Source organism: Primulina eburnea, unplaced genomic scaffold (genome assembly GCF_022965805.1).
Source record: "Primulina eburnea isolate SZY01 unplaced genomic scaffold, ASM2296580v1 ctg478_ERROPOS100000, whole genome shotgun sequence".
Lineage (NCBI taxonomy): Eukaryota > Viridiplantae > Streptophyta > Magnoliopsida > Lamiales > Gesneriaceae > Primulina > Primulina eburnea.
The window spans coordinates 10,775-30,764 of NW_027331284.1; the positions used below are offsets into that span (position 1 = coordinate 10,775).

Below are 19,990 nucleotides of genomic sequence, written 5' to 3' on the forward strand. Positions count from 1 at the left end.
ATAATATTATATTATTATTTTATATAATATAAAAATTTTCAGTCACACCATAAATTCAACATGTGTTTTTCGATTCGATCACCGGTCCGGTTATGAAGGTGATCCGGTTATGAAAACATTGAAGTATACTTTTGTTTCCAACATCACTCACAGAAAAATTTTGTTTCAACGTTTAAGGTTGTTCCGATTAAAAAATCACGCAGTTTCCACAAAGTTACGAAAATTTTGCTTCCCAGATGACTACAGGATATTGTTGCACGTCCCCTCCTCAGGTTCTCATTCAAGAAATCTTCGTTATATAAGTATTCTATTCAACGTTTCCTTTCCTGTCGCCATTTATACACGGGTCTTGAAGTGGGAATAACCATTTCATCTTCACGCAGTTTGCGTTTCTTACCCTTTTTCTGCACCAATGATGCTTTAAAATGATTACCCTACAGCGAAACAACGAAAAAATGAAGCGTATAACGTAATCTCTGAAATATTGATACATGTAACGCTTTCTGCATAGACATATCCGTGTATATTTTCTCTAGATCTTTTAACCATTTTTTTCTAGCCTCTAGCTCTCGATATGAAGAATCTGTCTTCCTGCATGTTGACCGTGTTTGTAGAACTCGAAAATCAGATTACGTATAAGCCATGCATAATTTATATTATTTAAATTAAAAATGAATTTTTATGAAAATATGAGGTGTTTTATTTATTTTAAAAAGTAGATGTTTAGTTTCACCTTTTCAGGATAAATACGCGAGGTCGGACCGGAGTTTGGAGATTTGAGATAAGATTAATAATAAGACAAATATTCCAAAATTTAATTTAAGTCAAGAAATAATTTAATTTGAAGAAAAAAAATGTTTTAGGATTTATTAAATTAATGAGAGTCAAATTAGTAAATAAATTCTATTAGGTTCAATATTTAATTAAAGTTTAAGTAAAATGTGTAAACAATTGGGGATGAACTAATATAGGGTAAATATATTCAAGAAATTAAACATAGCATTTAAACATTTAAATTGAGGTCATGTATGCCATGCAAAAGTTCTAAGCAAGATGCTAAACTAAATTAATTTGTTAATGCATTAAAATAAATATAACGAACGTTAAAAATCTTAAACAATTAAAATGCAAGGTTAAAATAAAAATATACAATGCAAATTAATATAATGACCAACATTTAAAATATTTCAAAGGTTGATAACTCTCCATTCAAACTATCTCTAATTACACTTCATGGTGTATTCATGTCCAATTCTAATTCTCTAATTAGTAGGAAATTTAAATGCAATAAAGCACCTCATTTCTCCCCAACTAATTACCTAGCAAATGAATGAGACCATGCAGCAAAGAAATGAGAAAAACCAACGGCAATAAGGAGTGAAGGAGAAGCAATTCAAACCCATTCAAATTTACCACTAAATGTTTTTTTATAGTGCATTCATTTCCCACTTTTAAACTCCATAATTAGGGGTAATACATGCATCATAATTCTCTTTGAAGCTCTTCAACCCCTTTATGCTTGCAAATAAACGTGAATAACAACAAGAATAAGAACAAGTAATCGGCAGCAAGGGGAATCAAAAGAATTTCAAAATTCATTCCACTTCTTGACTTGTAACTCCCAAACTAAATGCATATTATAGCACCTTTAACATCTCATTTATCATTCACCTTCATCATCTACACTTCCTATACCCCCCTTAACTTCAAAATACATAAGAAAAATAGCAGCTAGGAATCGTGCACAGCAGCAGTAACACAAGGAAGAAAACTCAACTCCGTTCCGCCGCTCGTATTAGTCGTTTTGATTTGTTTTCTTCAAAACAAATTCCAGGCATGTATATATTATTTATTTGCTCTTCAATCAAGCCATATTAGATATTTGAAACCATTATATATTCATGATATAAGCAGCAATTCGAAATTTGACAGCAAACATTCTGAAAATTTAACACAGCCTTCTCGGCCCTTGGTGTTCTGCCTTACGGGTGAGTTGTTTTGATGAATCAAGGTGGTTGCTTTGGTTCAGGCACACAAGGCTGCTTCTAGGCATGATTTAGAGTGTCTTAGGAAGTTACTGGGTCATTGGTTTCCATCCATACACACACAAATGCAGAAATGACAGCAACTTTTTATTTGAGTGCAGAATGAGACACGGTTTCTGCCATTGAGTTGTTTAAGTGGAGTGTTCGAACCTTGGCTGTCCTAGGGACTGTAGCCATGGTTAGAACCCTCCCTTAACATGTATAGGGTGTGACCAAATCGGTATTTACAAGCTTGGTTCAAGGAGCCATCAGATTTTTACATCAACAATGCAAGAGTCATTCGGTTTTTTCCTTTTCAGATTCTGTGTGAGTGTGATTTCGGTTTTTGTGTGTTGGATGAATTTTGTGTGGCTCCTAGCCTGTGGCCATGGTTCTTACAACTCTCCATCATGTCTAAATCGAGTCATGGTCGCTCAAATGGCCATTGGAACGATACAAGACAACAAAACAATGCAATACATCAAACTATACAGAAATTGGCTCTCTCGATTTTGAGCTGTGATTGTACTAGGTGTTAGCTCGGTTTGTGCCTGGCTTTTAGCCCTTAGCCATGGTCCAAACCATGCCTTAGGATGTTGGTAAGAGTCCTTTGGCGGTGGTTCAAGCCCATAGTCATTTATTTCAGGATTTTCACCACAAACAAGTAAACTGTTACTGCTGCACTTTTCCAGCAGCTTTGAGCTTCGGTTTTGGTGATTGTTTGAGTTCTTGGTTGGCTTTTAGCCCATGGCCTTGGACTGGACAGTACCTTAATGAGTTAGGAAGGTCATGTTTTTGGCCGTTCGTGATTTGGTCTATTTTAGAGGTCATACGAGAATTTACGGTGAAAGGTGCCAAAATGACTCTCGAAAGAGTGTTTTATGTTTTTGGATTCCTTTCACCTATTTTCGTGTTTTGCAGTTCTTATGCATATTTTTCAAGATGTTTGGGGTAGTTTTAATCATGGTTAAACGTCGGTTTAATGTTGGTTCGGGTTGATACAATACCATGATTGAAAATCAAGTGGTTGGTCCTAATCGTCTCGTTTTTGGTTCTATTGTCAAGTTTAATTCAAGATAATATTATTTACATGTGTCACATATTAGAACTAAGTCGCAGCAAGCCTGGGAGCGATCCAATTCATCCGGTAAAAATAAGTTTATAATTATATTACGTGCATAAAAATATAAATGTTTATTTTTGAGATATATGATATATGTCTAGTGGCCACCTTATGCTTATGGGTTTGGAAGTCGGTAGGCGCTACCGATGACCTCTCCACCCGGTGACTTACGACCGGTTTACGATTATGTATGGGTACGGATATCTAGTCCAAGGGCTGTGGTGATCTCTGTCGCCCAGTATACTGTGGTTTAGTCTGATCAGGCGCTTACGTTATGTTATGGGCCACTAGCTTAGAAACATTATCTCTATCAGAAAATTATGATATGATATGACAGAGCTCTATTGAGCAAAGATTTTATATATGATTTTCAGATATGCACGTAGTTATAATTATTCATGATACGTTTATCACCGCACGCTTTATGATATGATATTTTTAAGTTGAATGCGATTTTACGATATATTTATTTGTTATTCACGATATATACATGTTGAGTCTTTAGACCCACTAGACTTGATTTTTGTAGATATTGATGAGGCCGAGACCGCGGGCGAAGACCAGTGAGCGATCTTAGGACAGCAGTAGTAAACCCGAGGACCTCATGTTTTAGTTTATGCACCTGTTATCTTTCAAACTCGATTTTAATATGTTGGATTATTTTTAAATTGTTTTTTGAAATATTACGTTGACTTCCGCTGTTATTTTTAAAGTTTAAATTATTTACATGTTTATTTTATAAATGAGGCAAGTTATTTATTTATTTAGAAAAATTTTAATAATTCCGCAAAATTATGAATACAAAATACGGGCCTTTACAGTTGGTATCAGAGGCAATGTTCTTGTAAAGGGTTGTACTACTACTGATCTCGAGAAGCTCATGAAGTCACATCTTCGGTCTGTAAGTTTTACATTTCAGCATTTTACTTAAAGTATGAATTATTTTAACAGCATGATTTCATGAAATATTCTACGTTCAAATTTTAATTATTCAATAATTTCTTAGTTTTAAAAATAAATTATGGAATTATGCATGTTGGTTAAGTATGGGTTATGTATGGAACAATATGTCTCCTATAAATGCCTGATCAGACAAACCACAGTACTGGGCTGACAGGGACGTATCCACTGCCACATACATGAGATCTCCGTTCATAATTTAACGGGCTGGTTGGTCCCCGTTCATAATTTAACGCTTTCCAACCTCGATCTAACCAGTTCATAATTTAACGGGCGGATTGGTCCCCGTTCATAATTTAACGCTTTCCAATCCTAACATAATTTTGGTCACAAGACATTTAGCATACCTCCAAAAACTTAAATATTTTCTTTGCACGTCATCATACTTACTTACTTGGCGTTGAGGGATTCGTTGGACTTCGATCGGGGACGTTGCTGCACATACTAACGTGAATTTGCATACTTAACTTGCATAACTTAAACGTATAAATCATACTTACTCTCACGATCGATCAATCCTTAGGACATTCTAAAATTTCCCATGACACGACCTTGATAATCCTTGCACTAAACCATGACATCGAACCCCGAAAACAACTAACAAACTTTTCCCAAACCGAGGGTACACGGACCACTGGACCGGGTCCGTGTACGGGTCCGTCTACATACTGTGAAGGGAATGCTCGAGAAGAAGAGGGGCACGGACCCTGTGCTTAGGTCCGGGTACGGGTCCGTGTCCATGCGCAAATTTGACACCGTGAAGATAACAAAGGCACGGACCCCGTTCCAGGGTCCGTGTAGACGCCCGTGTACCTACATGGCTTAGAAACTTACGAAAAATCTGAACCTGTTATGCTTAACTCCCTCAACTCGGCTATACAACCCAATAACCAACATCACGAGCTCATCTTAGGCTACTAAATCAATGACTCGCCTATACAACTGTCCCAAAACAACCATCCGTCACAATCAACCCAACAAAGCCCGTGAACAAGACTTTTTGAGGCAAAACGGTTTTTATACAACATTCAATCTCCCAAGCATCTAACGACAAGAAACGATGCTTCAATAATCATCGCAACATCATTAAAATATACCTATACGCAGCAACGATCACTCGTCGATCCCCAACGAAGCCTGCAACAATTAAACTTCAAGAATACATGTAGTGACCCGTTCCAGAATCACCTACTAATCAGAACTTAAGCATGCAAAATTAACATTTAAAACTGAATCAGGTAAACAGCGGAAAAACAGTAATACAACCCAATCGAATCTGTAAGTACAAAATGCTTAAACAACCAGATCGAACTAAATACCAAGAACAAATACCAACAACTACAGGTCAACCTCTGCCAGCTCCCTGTCCACTCCCTCCTGGACCGTCCAACCTGAGACCTGCCCCATCGAATAAGGTGTCCAAAACAGAGATAAACCGAGGACATGAGCATAAAACGCTCAGCACCGAAAGCATGAGTATACAAGACTATGACATGCATGTATGCAAAATGTACTGGATACCAGGATCTGGGTATAACGAAATACTGCTCAGGTAAATGACGTCAAGGTATGTAGCACTCTGCGCCGTCGCACCAGGAGGTGGCTCCCATACCAAAATAAACCTGTGGATATACCGGTGACCTGACCACCGTCGGCCAACGGGGTCCAACCATCCACAACAAACGAGGGCTGAGCACCCTCTCAACAGGCTATCTCAAAGATAATCAGGCTCAACATGATTATGCAAATGCCGCATAATAAACCATGCATCATATGACAGATAATAATGCAACATATAAACATGCAACACATAGTAAAGCATACTCAATCCTGCTATCTCGGATAGTACTTTCGTACCTCAAACCAGTAGATCCTAGCAATCAGCCCTAGAATCAAGCCTGCGTCCGTAGTCAGCCCACTGATGCCGCTAGCTCCCAACTAGAGCACAGCTCCGCTACAAAACCAGTAGCTCCCCGCTAGTGCCTGAACCACGGGAAAAGACTAGAAACCCATCAGAAACGACTAAAACGCTCTGGAACACTCGGAATTGGCGAGTAAAAAGTGAAGCCTCGCGCCTCTATTTATAGACAACGATCGGTAGATCCGATCCACTTCGGACGATCCGATCCGGTACACTTCGGACCCTCCGAACCCTGATCGGACGATCCGAACCCTGCATGTCTTCCACGTGTCCAGCCACCTGTCTTCGGACGATCCGAACCCTGATCGGACAATCCGAACCTTGCATGTCTTCCACGTGTCCAGCCACCTGTCTTCGGACGATCCGAACCCTGATCGGACGATCCGAACCCTCTTCAGACGATCCGAACCCGGTTCGGTCCTTCCGATCCCACCGAAATATAATTAATCCAATAATTAACTCAAATTAGGCATCGGGATACTACATTCTCCCCCCCTAAAAAGGATTTCGTCCGCGAAATCGTGTCTGAAGAATGACAATTCTGAACAACAATACATTCAACTTAGGAATGAATTACAACTGAAAGTACAACTGAAATTACAATCATAACTGAAAATACTACAACTAGAACAACTCTGGATGCTCTGACCGCATGCGACTCTCTAGTTCCCAAGTAGCTTCTTCAGTACCTCGGCGCTGCCACTGCACTAAGACAAGAGGAATAGTCTTATTCCGCAGTACCTTATCCTTCCGGTCTAAGATCGAAACCGGTCTTTCCACAAAAGACAAATCCGGATTCAGCTGAACTTCTGTCGGATGCAAAACATGAGACTCATCCGCTACGTATCGTCTCAACAAGGACACATGAAACACATTGTGAACACTAGACAGATACGGTGGCAAAGCTAATCTGTAGGCCAAATCTCCCACACATTCTAAGATCTCAAAAGGACCAATGAATCTCGGAGATAGCTTACCCTTGAGTCCAAATCTCAGAATCCTCCGAAAAGGTGATACCTTGAGAAACACTTTCTCGCCTGCATCAAAATGAAGAGGTCTGCGCTTGGTGTTCGCATAACTCGCTTGTCGATCCTGAGCAGTCTTAATCCGCTGTTTGATCACAAGGACTTTGTCCATGGCCTGCTGAATCAATTCTGGACCCTCGACCTGTCGTTCTCCTACTTCCTCCCAGAACAGAGGAGTACGACAACGTCGACCATACAATGCTTCAAACGGAGACATACCAATACTCCTATGAAAACTGTTGTTGTATGCAAACTCTATCAGTGGCAGATGATCCTGCCAAGCTGGCCCGAAATCCATCACACAAGATCTCAACATATCCTCAAGAGTACGAATAGTCCTCTCTGACTGACCGTCAGTCTCTGGGTGATATGCAGTACTCAAACTCAAGGTAGTGCCCAAAGCTTGCTGAAAGCTGCCCCAAAATCTAGATGTAAATCGAGGATCTCTGTCACTAACGATACTCACGGGCACACCATGAAACCGTACAATCTCCTGAATGTACAACCGTGCCATCCGATCGAAAGTGAAATCTCTGTTATACGGAAGAAAATGGGCAGACTTAGTAAGCCGATCCACTACCACCCAGATAGCATCTCTATTCCCCACAGACATAGGCAAGTGAGTCACGAAGTCCATCGTGATATGCTACTTCCACTCCGGAATAGGAAGATTCTGCAACAAACCTCCAGGTCGTCGATACTCAGCCTTTACCTGCTGACAGACTAGGCACTTGGAGACATACTGATAAACATTACGTTTCATACCTTTCCACCAAAATCGAGTCCTCAAATCCTTATACATCTTGTTGCTCCCCGGATGAACACTCAACTTGCTACGATGAGCCTGGGACAAAATCTCCTCCCTCAAAGTGTCATCTTCTGGCACAACAACACGACCAGATAAGCACAAAAGACCCTCGGACTGATAGTGGAATCCAGAAGTATTATCTCCATCAGCCAACCGAGCTAATTTCTGAACCTTAGAATCAGACATCTGAGCATCTCTAATCCGAGAATACAAAACTGGCTCAGACAAAATAGTAGCTACACGGATACTCTCCGTTCCCTTCCGATGCTTACAATTGAATCCCATCGAACAAAAATCCTGAATAATCCCAGATACAGCACAAGTCTGAAGAGCAGACAATCTCACCTTGCGACTAAGAGCATCGGCCGTGAGATTCACAGATCCTGGATGATACTTGATCTCACAATCATAATCCTTGAGTAGATCCATCCAACGACGTTGACGCATGTTCAACTCAGTCTGAGTGAACAGATACTTCAAACTCTTATGATCAGTGAAAATCTCAAATCGCTCACCATACAAATAATGGCGCCAGATTTTCAAAGCAAAAACGATCGCTGCTAATTCCAGATCATGAACAGGATAGTTTTCCTCATGAGGCTTCAACTGTCTCGACGCATAAGCAATCACATGCTCATTCTGCATCAGAACACACCCTAGTCCCTGTAAAGAGGCATCGGTGTAAACACTGAAACCACCAGATCCAGACGGTAAAACTAAAACAGGCGCAGATGTCAAACGTCTGCGAAGTTCCAAGAAACTTTCTTCGCACTCTGATGTCCACTCAAATGAAACATCTTTTCGAGTGAGATGAGTGAGTGGCTTAGCAATCTGAGAGAAGTTGACAATGAAACGGCGATAATACCCAGCCAAACCCAGAAAACTGCGGATCTCGGCTACTGTCGTCGGACGCGACCAGTTCAATACCGCTTCCACCTTGCTCGGGTCAACTGAAACTCCCTTGCTAGAAATGACATGACCAAGGAATACAACCCTGTCAATCCAAAACTCACATTTACTCAACTTCGCATAAAGCTGATTCTCGCGAAGTGTCTGTAAAATAATCCTTAAGTGTTGTACGTGTTCTTGCTGATCATGCGAATAGATTAAGATATCATCTATAAACACCACAACAAACTTATCCAAGAAATCCCGAAATACCCGATTCATCAGATCCATAAAAACTGCTGGTGCATTCGTCACCCCAAAAGGCATAACCAGAAACTCATAATGCCCATACCGGGTCCTGAATGCAGTCTTCGATATATCTCCCTGATGAACTCGAAGCTGATGATAACCAGACCTTAAATCAATCTTGGAATACACAGAGGTACCTTGCAGTTGATCAAATAAATCATCAATCCGTGGCAACGGATACTTATTCTTTATCGTAGCACGATTCAACTGCCGATAATCTATGCAGAGCCGCATAGAACCATCCTTCTTTTTGACAAAAAGAACTGGTGCTCCCCACGGGGACACACTGGGTCGAATATACCCCTTGTCAAGAAGATCCTGCAACTGCTGTTTCAATTCTTGCATCTCCGATGGAGCTAAACGATAAGGAGCTCTAGAGATTGGTGCCGTGCCTGGCACTAAATCAATGCCGAAATCCACTTCCCGAACGGGAGGAAAACCAGGAATCTCCTCGGGAAAAACATCCGGAAAATCGCAAACTACTGGAATGTCACTGATACCGACACTATCTGCGGACGAATCAATAGCATAGATAAGGTAGCCTTCCCCGCCCGACTCTAAAGCACGACAGGCTTTCAGAGCAGAAACCACAGGCATCGGGGGTCGCGCTCCCTCTCCATAGAAAAACCAATTGTCGCCCTCAACTGGACGAAACTGCACAAACTTCTGATAACAGTCCACAATAGCTCTAAACACAGTCAGCACATCTATTCCCAGAATGCAATCAAAATCCTCCATCGCAAGAATCATCAAATTAGCAGTTAAAACATTACCCTCAAACTCTAGAGAACAACCCAAAACTAGACGTTTAGCTAGCACCGAATGACCCATCGGTGTGGAAACAGATACCACAACGTTCAAAGAAGCGAAAGGTAATGCATGACGCTTAGCAAATCTCGCAGATATGAATGAATGTGATGCACCAGTATCAATGAGAACGTAAGCAGGTAATCCACATAATAAAAAAACACCTACGATAACTCTCTCGTTCTCCTCAGCAGCCTGATCCTGGTTAAGAGCAAAGACCTGCCCTTGAGTACGCGGTCGGAGGTTAGAACCCTGAGTAGACTGTCCCTACTGTGGCCTCTGATGAACTGAAGCCTGAGAACCAGATCCTGATCCTCCGCCCGTCTGTGGACAATCTCTCTTCATGTGGCCCATCTCACCGCATTTGTAACAAGCACCCGCAACCTTGCGACAACGCTCCGTCGGATGATCCTTCCCGCAATGCTGACACGGGCCCTTCTTCTTCCCAAAATGGTGAACTCCTCCAGATCCAGAGGAAGAAGAAGTAGATCCAGCCTTCTTGAATGCTTGGGCGCGAGGACCCAAAGAACTAGTAGGACGAGCAGACTGCATGGCTCGACCTCTCAGCAAACTGCCCTCAGCTTGGCGACAACGGTTCACAAGGCCCTCATACGATGTCGGATCATCGCAGACAACAACCCGATCATAAATCTCCTGATTGAGGCCCTGAAGAAAATGGTTGTACTTGGCCCTAGCATTGTCACTGACATGTGGAACATACGGAAGCAATTCAAAGAACTTCTGCTGATACTCATCAACAGACAAACTTCCCTGCTTCAGATTGATCAACTCAATCGCCTTGGTCTGCAGAAGAGCTGGCGGAAAGTAAAGCAGCATGAAAGCGGCTCGGAAATCGGCCCAAAGAACTTGACCCTGTCGCTGAACTATCGGTGCAGAGGTAGACCTCCACCACTTACGCGCACCACCCTCCAGCAAGAAATCAAGGGTATCAATCTGCTGCTCCGCCGAGGACTGAAAAGTCTTGAAGCAGCTCTCCATCCTCTCAAGCCAGTTCTCCGCAACATCCGGAGTCTCACCGCCCGAAAGAGGTTTCGGCCCCATCTGTAAGAACCGATGCATACTAAAACTCCGAGGCTCATCACGACGGTGTTGACGACGTTCTCGATGCTCTCGGCGACGCTCCCGATCGTCGCGGTCTCCCCAGCGTCCAATGCTGCCATGACTACTAGCATCGTCGTCAAAACCAGACATCACTAGCTACAAAAGTTACCAGAGATTAAACCCAAAAGAACAGTTCCAAATCCCAAAATCTTAATGCATGCTCTGATACCATAAATGTAGTGACCCGTTCCAGAATCACCTACTAATCAGAACTTAAGCATGCAAAATTAACATTTAAAACTGAATCAGGTAAACAGCAGAAAAACAGTAATACAACCCAATCGAATCTGTAAGTACAAAATGCTTAAACAACCAGATCGAACTAAATACCAAGAACAAATACCAACAACTACATGTCAACCTCTGCCAGCTCCCTGTCCACTCCCTCCTGGACCGTCCAACCTGAGACCTGCCCCATCGAATAGGGTGTCCAAAACAGAGATAAACCGAGGACGTGAGCATAAAACGCTCAGCACCGAAAGCATGAGTATACAAGACTATGACATGCATGTATGCAAAATGTACTGGATACCAGGATCTGGGTATAACGAAATACTGCTCAGGTAAATGACGTCAAGGTATGTAGCACTCTGCGCCGTCGCACCAGGAGGTGGCTCCCATACCAAAATAAACCTGTGGATATACCGGTGACCTGACCACCGTCGGCCAACGGGGTCCAACCATCCACAACAAACGAGGGCTGAGCACCCTCTCAACAGGCTATCTCAAAGATAATCAGGCTCAACATGATTATGCAAATGCCGCATAATAAACCATGCATCATATGACAGATAATAATGCAACATATAAACATGCAACACATAGTAAAGCATACTCAATCCTGCTATCTCGGATAGTACTTTCGTACCTCAAACCAGTAGATCCTAGCAATCAGCCCTAGAATCAAGCCTGCGTCCGTAGTCAGCCCACTGATGCCGCTAGCTCCCAACTAGAGCACAGCTCCGCTACAAAACCAGTAGCTCCCCGCTAGTGCCTGAACCTCGGGAAAAGACTAGAAACCCATCAGAAACGACTAAAACGCTCTGGAACACTCGGAATTGGCGAGTAAAAAGTGAAGCCTCGCGCCTCTATTTATAGACAACGATCGGTAGATCCGATCCACTTCGGACGATCCGATCCAGTACACTTCGGACCCTCCGAACCCTGATCGGACGATCCGAACCCTGCATGTCTTCCACGTGTCCAGCCACCTGTCTTCGGACGATCCGAACCCTGATCGGACAATCTGAACCTTGCATGTCTTCCACGTGTCCAGCCACCTGTCTTCGGACGATCCGAACCCTGATCGGACGATCCGAACCCTCTTCAGACGATCCGAACCCGGTTCGGTCCTTCCGATCCCACCGAAATATAATTAATCCAATAATTAACTCAAATTAGGCATCGGGATACTACAATACATCAATATCATAACTTTTCTGAAAACGCAGTTTGAGCAGTCCCACGAAAAACACCATAACTCACTCAATTTTTATCCAAATATTTTGAATTTACTGCCAAATCGTAGGTATCAAAAAGTTCTACAATTTTCACGTTGAAAGTTTTATCAGAGTCACGACCGAGAAGTCGCCGTATTTAAAAAGACATTAAAAACGTGATTTTAGATCTAAAAATTGTTTCAAATTTTATCCAAACCATTTTCCGCTCAAACGACGAATGTCACACATGAATTTTTACGCATAAAAATAACACAACACATAATATGATGAGATCGATGCAGAAAGAACAGAATATGCGTGCCTTTAAATTTTTAACGTTACCGAAACGACGATACCGAAGCGGGGATGATGCGAGCCCGATCCGGGACGACTTGTGGCGTGATTATCTTGAAGAAAAGTGGCGAGAATTACTGAAATCTTTGAAGGGAGGGGGCGGCTGCTGAGTTTTCCCTAGAACCCTAGGTTTGCTCTCCAAAATAATGGGAAAAGAAAATGTGTATTTGTGTGGTGTGTGTTAGACGTGTAGGTGTGTGTATAAGTTTGTGTGCGTGAGTTAGGTAGTAATTTATGGAATGATTATTGCTTAATTACAAAATTAACAATGCTAATTAAATGGCTAATTAAATTGCTACTAAAATGTTAGATTAAATGTTGATAAAAATGTTATCTCACTAAAAAGAGAATTTTAAAGATACACCATTGAAAGTCTTTAAATGTTTTAAAATCAAAAAATCGCCTAATAATTAAATTAGGCTTTTAAAATGTTAAAAAAAAACTAAATAAATCATTTGAAATACCATTTTCTTGACTTTAAATAAAATACCGTATTTTAAAATCGCCTAAATCACCGCCGGTCTCCTTTCCTCGATCCCGACTCGAATAATCGTCTGAAACATAAAACTCAAGGAAAACGCTTTAACGTGCATCATATAATAATTTAAAATAATGCAAATTCATAAATCATTAATTAAAACACAAATTAATAAAATAATCATGCATTAAAACCATTTAATAAAATACATGAGGAATTTAATAACTTGCACGCACGTGGTTCATGTGAACTTCAAATTTTCGGGACGTCACAATCTACCCCCCTTACATTGAATTTCGTCCTCGAAATTCTCTAATCCTCGATAATCCAAAAGTTTGATTCTTAATTCTAGTATCCTAACGATCCACGCTACCGCTGCGCTACTCTGAATAAAATTAAGTCTTATGCTGTCCTTACGTCTCTTCAATCCCAATTAAATTACCTACCAAAAACCTCGCTTGCGAATCACAACTTAAAACGACTTATGGCGTCTTAGTTTTACTTTGCTATGAACTCGAATTCTGACTTTTCTCACAATTCCCAATATTAGAAATAGAGGTTCAAACTTATCGTATCTTACTTTCTCATACCATACCCCTAATGCTCATCGAACTATTACATACGCATTTATTCAGTTAAACTTAAGAACTCTTAGCACCAAATGTTACTGATCAACTTCTATCCTCGACAATACACTTAAAAGTTAAATCTTATCTTAACCCCATAATAATATTGGCCTACAATCCTTGAATCAGATCTTTCCTTACGACACCAAACTTACGTAACTTGGTGATTTACAAGTACGTCCCAAATATAAAATTGTTGTCAATCTTTAATTTCGAGTAACAAAAATCCATAAAACTCAACATACATAATGTTGATCTTCTACTTAAATAATAAAATCTTTCTAGCATCAATCACATGCTTAAAATATTTTCTTCACGATTACAATATAGTTGAGGCCTAAGACACTTGGACCTTCCTCATTGGAACGTATGTCCCACTTAGACGTATCCTCAATACTCAATTAATTCTAGCGTATAAAACTTAATAAGTTTTCTTTGTTAATGATCGACTAACTCTAATAAATCAACTCCACTTATAACCAATAGAATTCTAGAATCCCCATATCAAGCTTTTAGATTTCTTACTCAATAAAAATCTTCATATTCATTCATTGATAACTTATGTTGAACACTACTAATTCCCTTTTGTTTTTCTTTCACCCAAAAACTTCATATGAACAAATATCCCATAAATTTGAATTCAACCTTACGCAACCCAATTAGTTTTGGATAACATAATTTCAACACACATATTCACTTATTCCCAAGTTTCTTAATAACTTACAAAAATTTCTCAAGACAAGATGTCTACCTCAATTCTTATATGCCCATATCGATTAGCCTAACCATCAAACATACCCAACTTTCTAGAAAAATTAAATATTAGCAAAGGTATAGTCCTAATTGTTAAGATCAGGATTGAAACTTACGACACATCAAAATTAATTTCCCAAAAATTTGCTAATTCAGTGTCTAGTCTTATAACTTAGCTAACCGATCAACTTTACCTTAAATCGTCATTACTCTGAATTCTTAATTTGTCACATCATTATTTCACCTACGTTTAACTTTTCAAGCCTAAGGTTTATCTGTCCAACAATGTCCCTGATTACCATTTATTATAACCTTATAACCCAAATGTTTCGAGGTTCTAAATATTTCTTCGAGCCTATATCTTTAAAAATTTCTATCTTTTAAACCGTTCGATCTCACTTACTGATAACCTAGTCTCCAAATTTCTTAAAAATTACAAAATTAATTCTCAATTTCCTCGAAAATTATCGAATTTTTTCTCAATATCGAAAATTCCACAATTACTCATAAGTCCTCGGCGTTCTCAATTTCATTTTATAGGTTTCCCGTATCATAAGGTTCAATAGCCTTAAGTTTAATAAACCCAAAATTTAATTTTCATAACCCGTCTTACATTTCTATAAATACTTAAAACCCCAAGTGCTCCTCAAAAGTTCGTATTTAATCCTAAAAAATTTTGGACTTTGCAATTTGGCCCTTAAAGTTCTCAAAATTTATATTTTGGCCCTACAACTCTTCGAAATTTGCATTTTTGTACCCATAAAATTTTAGATTTAACCCCATTAACATTAAAATTCTCGAACTCAAAATTAAATCCCAAAATTTGGTAAATTCGAAGATAATCCCTCAGAATTTTTTTTGCAATTACGTCCTTAAAAATCTCAAATCATGCAAATCAATCCTTAAATCTAACTAGATAGAGCATGCATCTTAAATAAATTCTACGTCTTTATACTTCCAAAGATTGTCGTAGTCTTCGAATCATTAATCCTTAAATGAAATCTTCAAAAATTAACTAAACTAGCAACCCCGAACCATCTATATTTTCTTAGAAATCTACATGCCACAAAAGCATTCATAATTGCCAAATTTAACTTATGACCCACAAGTAGAACATCGGTACTACTAACCAAAAAAATAAATATGCTCAAATCATTAATAACAATTCGTAACTCCCAATAGTCGAATTCTCAAGCATGTCCAATACCACAAAATAAGCATGCATGAAAGTCACATAATTTCACATTTCATGGCGTAACACGCAATTAAACTTTAAAGATCCAATCTCAAATCATAACGACAGGCAAACTTGTACTCTAAAACGTATGTCATGTAAACATACATGTGATAGAATTAAAACATGCACATGCTGAAATCATGACATGATGCTTATTGCTTAAAAGACTTTAAAACTTTAAAACTTACAGACTTGAGGTGTGACTTCGTGAGCTTCTTGCGACTGGCAGTAGGCGTAACACTTTACAAGAACACCGCTCTGATACCAATTGTGACGTACCGTACTTTTCATACTCAAAATTTGCGAAAAAATTAAAATTTTCTTAAACATAAAATAACCTTCGAAGTTTGTCAAAAAATATCTCAACCAAGTCCCCCATAAGACATGGTTGTTCAAAATAACTACAATAAAAATTTGCTCACAAAAGGTTTGCTCAAAGTATTTCCATCAAAATATAAAATCAGAGTAATTTAAATTTTGCATAAAACTTAAACATGGCGGTCCTCGGGTTTAGCCTCCCGCTCAGTCCAAGCATGCCCCTTGGTCACCACCTCCTGTCTCCTCATCAACATACTCGCCTGCATCGATCAAGTCTAGTGAGTCTAAAGACTCAACACGTATAAACTGGTAGTAACGAGTAGTACATAATAAAATCATATGCAACTTTAAAATAGGACATTCATACTTAAAACTTGACTTGCGTATTAAAACTTGAACATACGTACATACATACTTAGACGTGCCATCAACATAAACTTTTCTTAAACATGCTGCATACTTGAACATACTTGAACATACATAACTTCATCATTTTGCGTAGAGGCATGTTTCAAAGCAAGTGACCCATAACATAATAAATTCCTGATCAGACAAACCACAGTACTGGGCTGACAGGGACGTATCCACTGCCACATACATGATATCCTCGTTAATAATTTAACGGGATGGTTGGTCCCCGTTCATAATCTAACACTTTCCAACCTCGATCTAACCCGTTAATAATTTAACGGACGGATTGGTCCCCGTTCATAATTTAATGCTTTCCAATCCTAACATAATTTTGGTCACAAGACATTTAGCATACCTCCAAAAACTTAAATATTTTCTTTGCACGTCATCATACTTACTTACTTGGCGTTGAGGGATTCGTTGGACTTCGATCAGGGTCGTTGCTGCACATACTAACGTGAATTTGCATACTTAACTTGCATAACTTAAACGTATAAATCATACTTACTCTCACGATCGATCAATCCTTAGGACATTCTAAAATTTCCCATGACACGACCTTGATAATCCTCGCACTAAACCATGACATCGAACCCCGAAAACAACTAACAAACTTTTCCCAAACCGAGGGTACACGGACCCCTGGACCGGGTCCGTGTACGAGTCCGTCTACATACTGTGAAGGGAATGCTCGAGAAGAATAGGGGCACGGACCCTAAGCTTAGGTCCGGGTACGGGTCCGTGTCCATGTGCAAATTTGACACCGTGAAGATAACAAAGGCACGGACCCCGTTCCAGGGTCCGTGTAGACGCCCGTGTACCTACATGACTTAGAAACTTACAAAAAATCTGAACCTGTTGTGCTTAACTCCCTCAACTCGGCTATACAACCCAATAACCAACATCACGAGCTCATCTTAGGCTACTAAATCAATGACTCGCCTATACAACTGTCCGAAACAACCATCCGTCACAATCAACCCAACAAAGCCCGTGAACAAGACTTTTTGATGCAAAACGGTTTTTATACAACATTCAATCTCCCAAGCACCTAACGACAAGAAATGATGCTTCAATAATCATCCCAACATCATTAAAATATACCTATACGCAGCAACGATCACTCGTCGATCTCCAACGAAGCATGCAACAATTAAAATTCAAGAATACATCAATATCATAATTTTTCTGAAAATGCAGTTTGAGCAGTCTCACGAAAAACACCATAACTCACTCAATGTTTATCCAAATATTTCGAATTTACTGTCAAATCGAAGGTATCGAAAATTTCTACAACTTTTACGTTGAAATTTTTCTCAGAGTCACGACCGAAAAGTTGCAGTATTTAAAAAGACAGTAAAAACGTGATTTTAGATCTAAAAATCGTTTCAAAATTTATCCAAACCATTTTCCGCTCAAACGACGAATGTCACACATGAATTTTTACGCATAAAAATAACACAACACATAATATGACGAGATCGATGCAGAAAGAATAAAATATACGTGCCTTTAAATTTTTAACGTTACCGAAACGACGATACCGAAGCGGGGATGATGCGAGGCCGATCCGGGACGACTTGTGGCGTGATTATCTTGAAGAAAAGTGGCGAGAATTACTGAAATCTTTGAAGGGAGGGGGCGGCTGCTGATTTTTCCCTAGAACCCTAGGTTTTCTCTCCAAAATAATGGGGAAAGAAAATGTGTATGTGTGTGGTGTGTGTTAGACGTGTAGGTGTGTGTATAAGTGTGTGTGCGTGAGTTAGGTAGTAATTTATGGAATGATTATTGCTTAATTACAAAATTAACAATGCTAATTAAAAGGCTAATTAAATTGCTACTAAAATGTTAGATTAAATGTTGATAAAAATGCTATCTCACTAAAAAGAGAATTTTAAAGATACACCATTGAAAGTCTTTAAAAGTTTTAAAATCACAAAATCGTCTAATAATTAAATTAGGCTTTTAAAACGTTAAAAAAAACTAAATAAATCATTTGAAATACCATTTTCTGGACTTTAAATAAAATACCGTATTTTAAAATAGCCTAAATCGCCGCCGATCTCCTTTCCTCGATCCCGCAACTCAAGGAAAACGCTTTAACGTGCATCATATAATAATTTAAAATAATAAAAATTCATAAATCATGAATTAAAACACAAATTAATAAAATAAACATGCATTAAAACCATTTAATAAAATACATGAGGAATTTAATAACTTGCACGCACGTGGTTCATGTGGACTTCAAATTTTCGGGACATCACACATTGAACTTTTGAAATTGGCCTTCGGATAGTTTTATCTTAATTTCCTAGATTACATATTAGACGTTCTTTCTAAAGAAGAAGGGAATAAAATGATTTTGAAGAAATAAATTAATTGAGCTATCAGAAGCGACCATATCTAATAATGAGAAAAGAATAAACTTTGGTGGTGACATAACTGTTATAACATGAAATTGACTACTCTAAAAAATGGGTATGAAAGCTATCAAGAATCAGCAGAAAAAGGGCTTGATCACTCACATGTTGTCGGCATAATAAACATGTTTGGATGATGACTGATTGTCAAGAGAATGCAGCATACCATTAAGTCTTTCAATTTTCTACATCCAAAAAGTTAAATTTCAGAATAAAGAACCTGCATGACAGCTATCTCGAGAATCCGAGACCCAAAAAACCAGAAACTCTAAAATAAAACCTTTTTTTCAGTTTGAAGCTTCTGAAAAATATATCCAATGTCTTGGGTCTTCATCAACATCAGCTCTTCGTTAGTGTACTTATTAGCCTGGATCCTTCACAAAATCCACATTCAACAGCTAATATTCAAATTACACTCAAAGAAATATCCTCAAAAGAGAACAGATAACCTCATAAAAATAAAATTTTCCAGCTTACTCAGGTTTATGGACTCCGCCAACAGTTTTTGTTTCAATCATCTTGAAGTAAAATTCATCTGGGTTCCTCAATGCTGCTTTTTCCTTAAGTTTCTGTTATAAACACGCAGAAGCGACTTACCATAAAATAAGAACTCGCCAAATTTCGTTCATAAAATGCTACCAAAACCAACAAGACGAAAGGTAGTAGAAATTACCAGTAAAGTCTGCTCCTTCTAGTGATAGGCTCGTGCACGAATGACATAATCTTTATGTTTTTCGAGCAGCCCAAATTTCCTTCCCAAATGCCTGGTACACACAACAAATCATCAATTGAGTGAACCGGAATTATACGTCAAAATATTTCAAAACGGGCAATAAAGAAATTAATGGCCTCCAAAAAATAATCACACTTACGGCTGAGCGTGCTCCTTGTGAGCTTTTCTTGGAATAGCATTCCTTAAAGACGACATCTTTATGCTAGCAAATAAAATTCACAGAACTTTAAA

The 19,990-nt window shown here is 39.2% G+C and overlaps 1 pseudogene; it reads right to left on the minus strand.

The window, feature by feature from the left end:
- Positions 1-311: 311 nt before the first annotated feature.
- Positions 312-19,954, minus strand: LOC140821243 (probable U3 small nucleolar RNA-associated protein 11; annotated as a pseudogene).
- Positions 19,955-19,990: the final 36 nt, after the last annotated feature.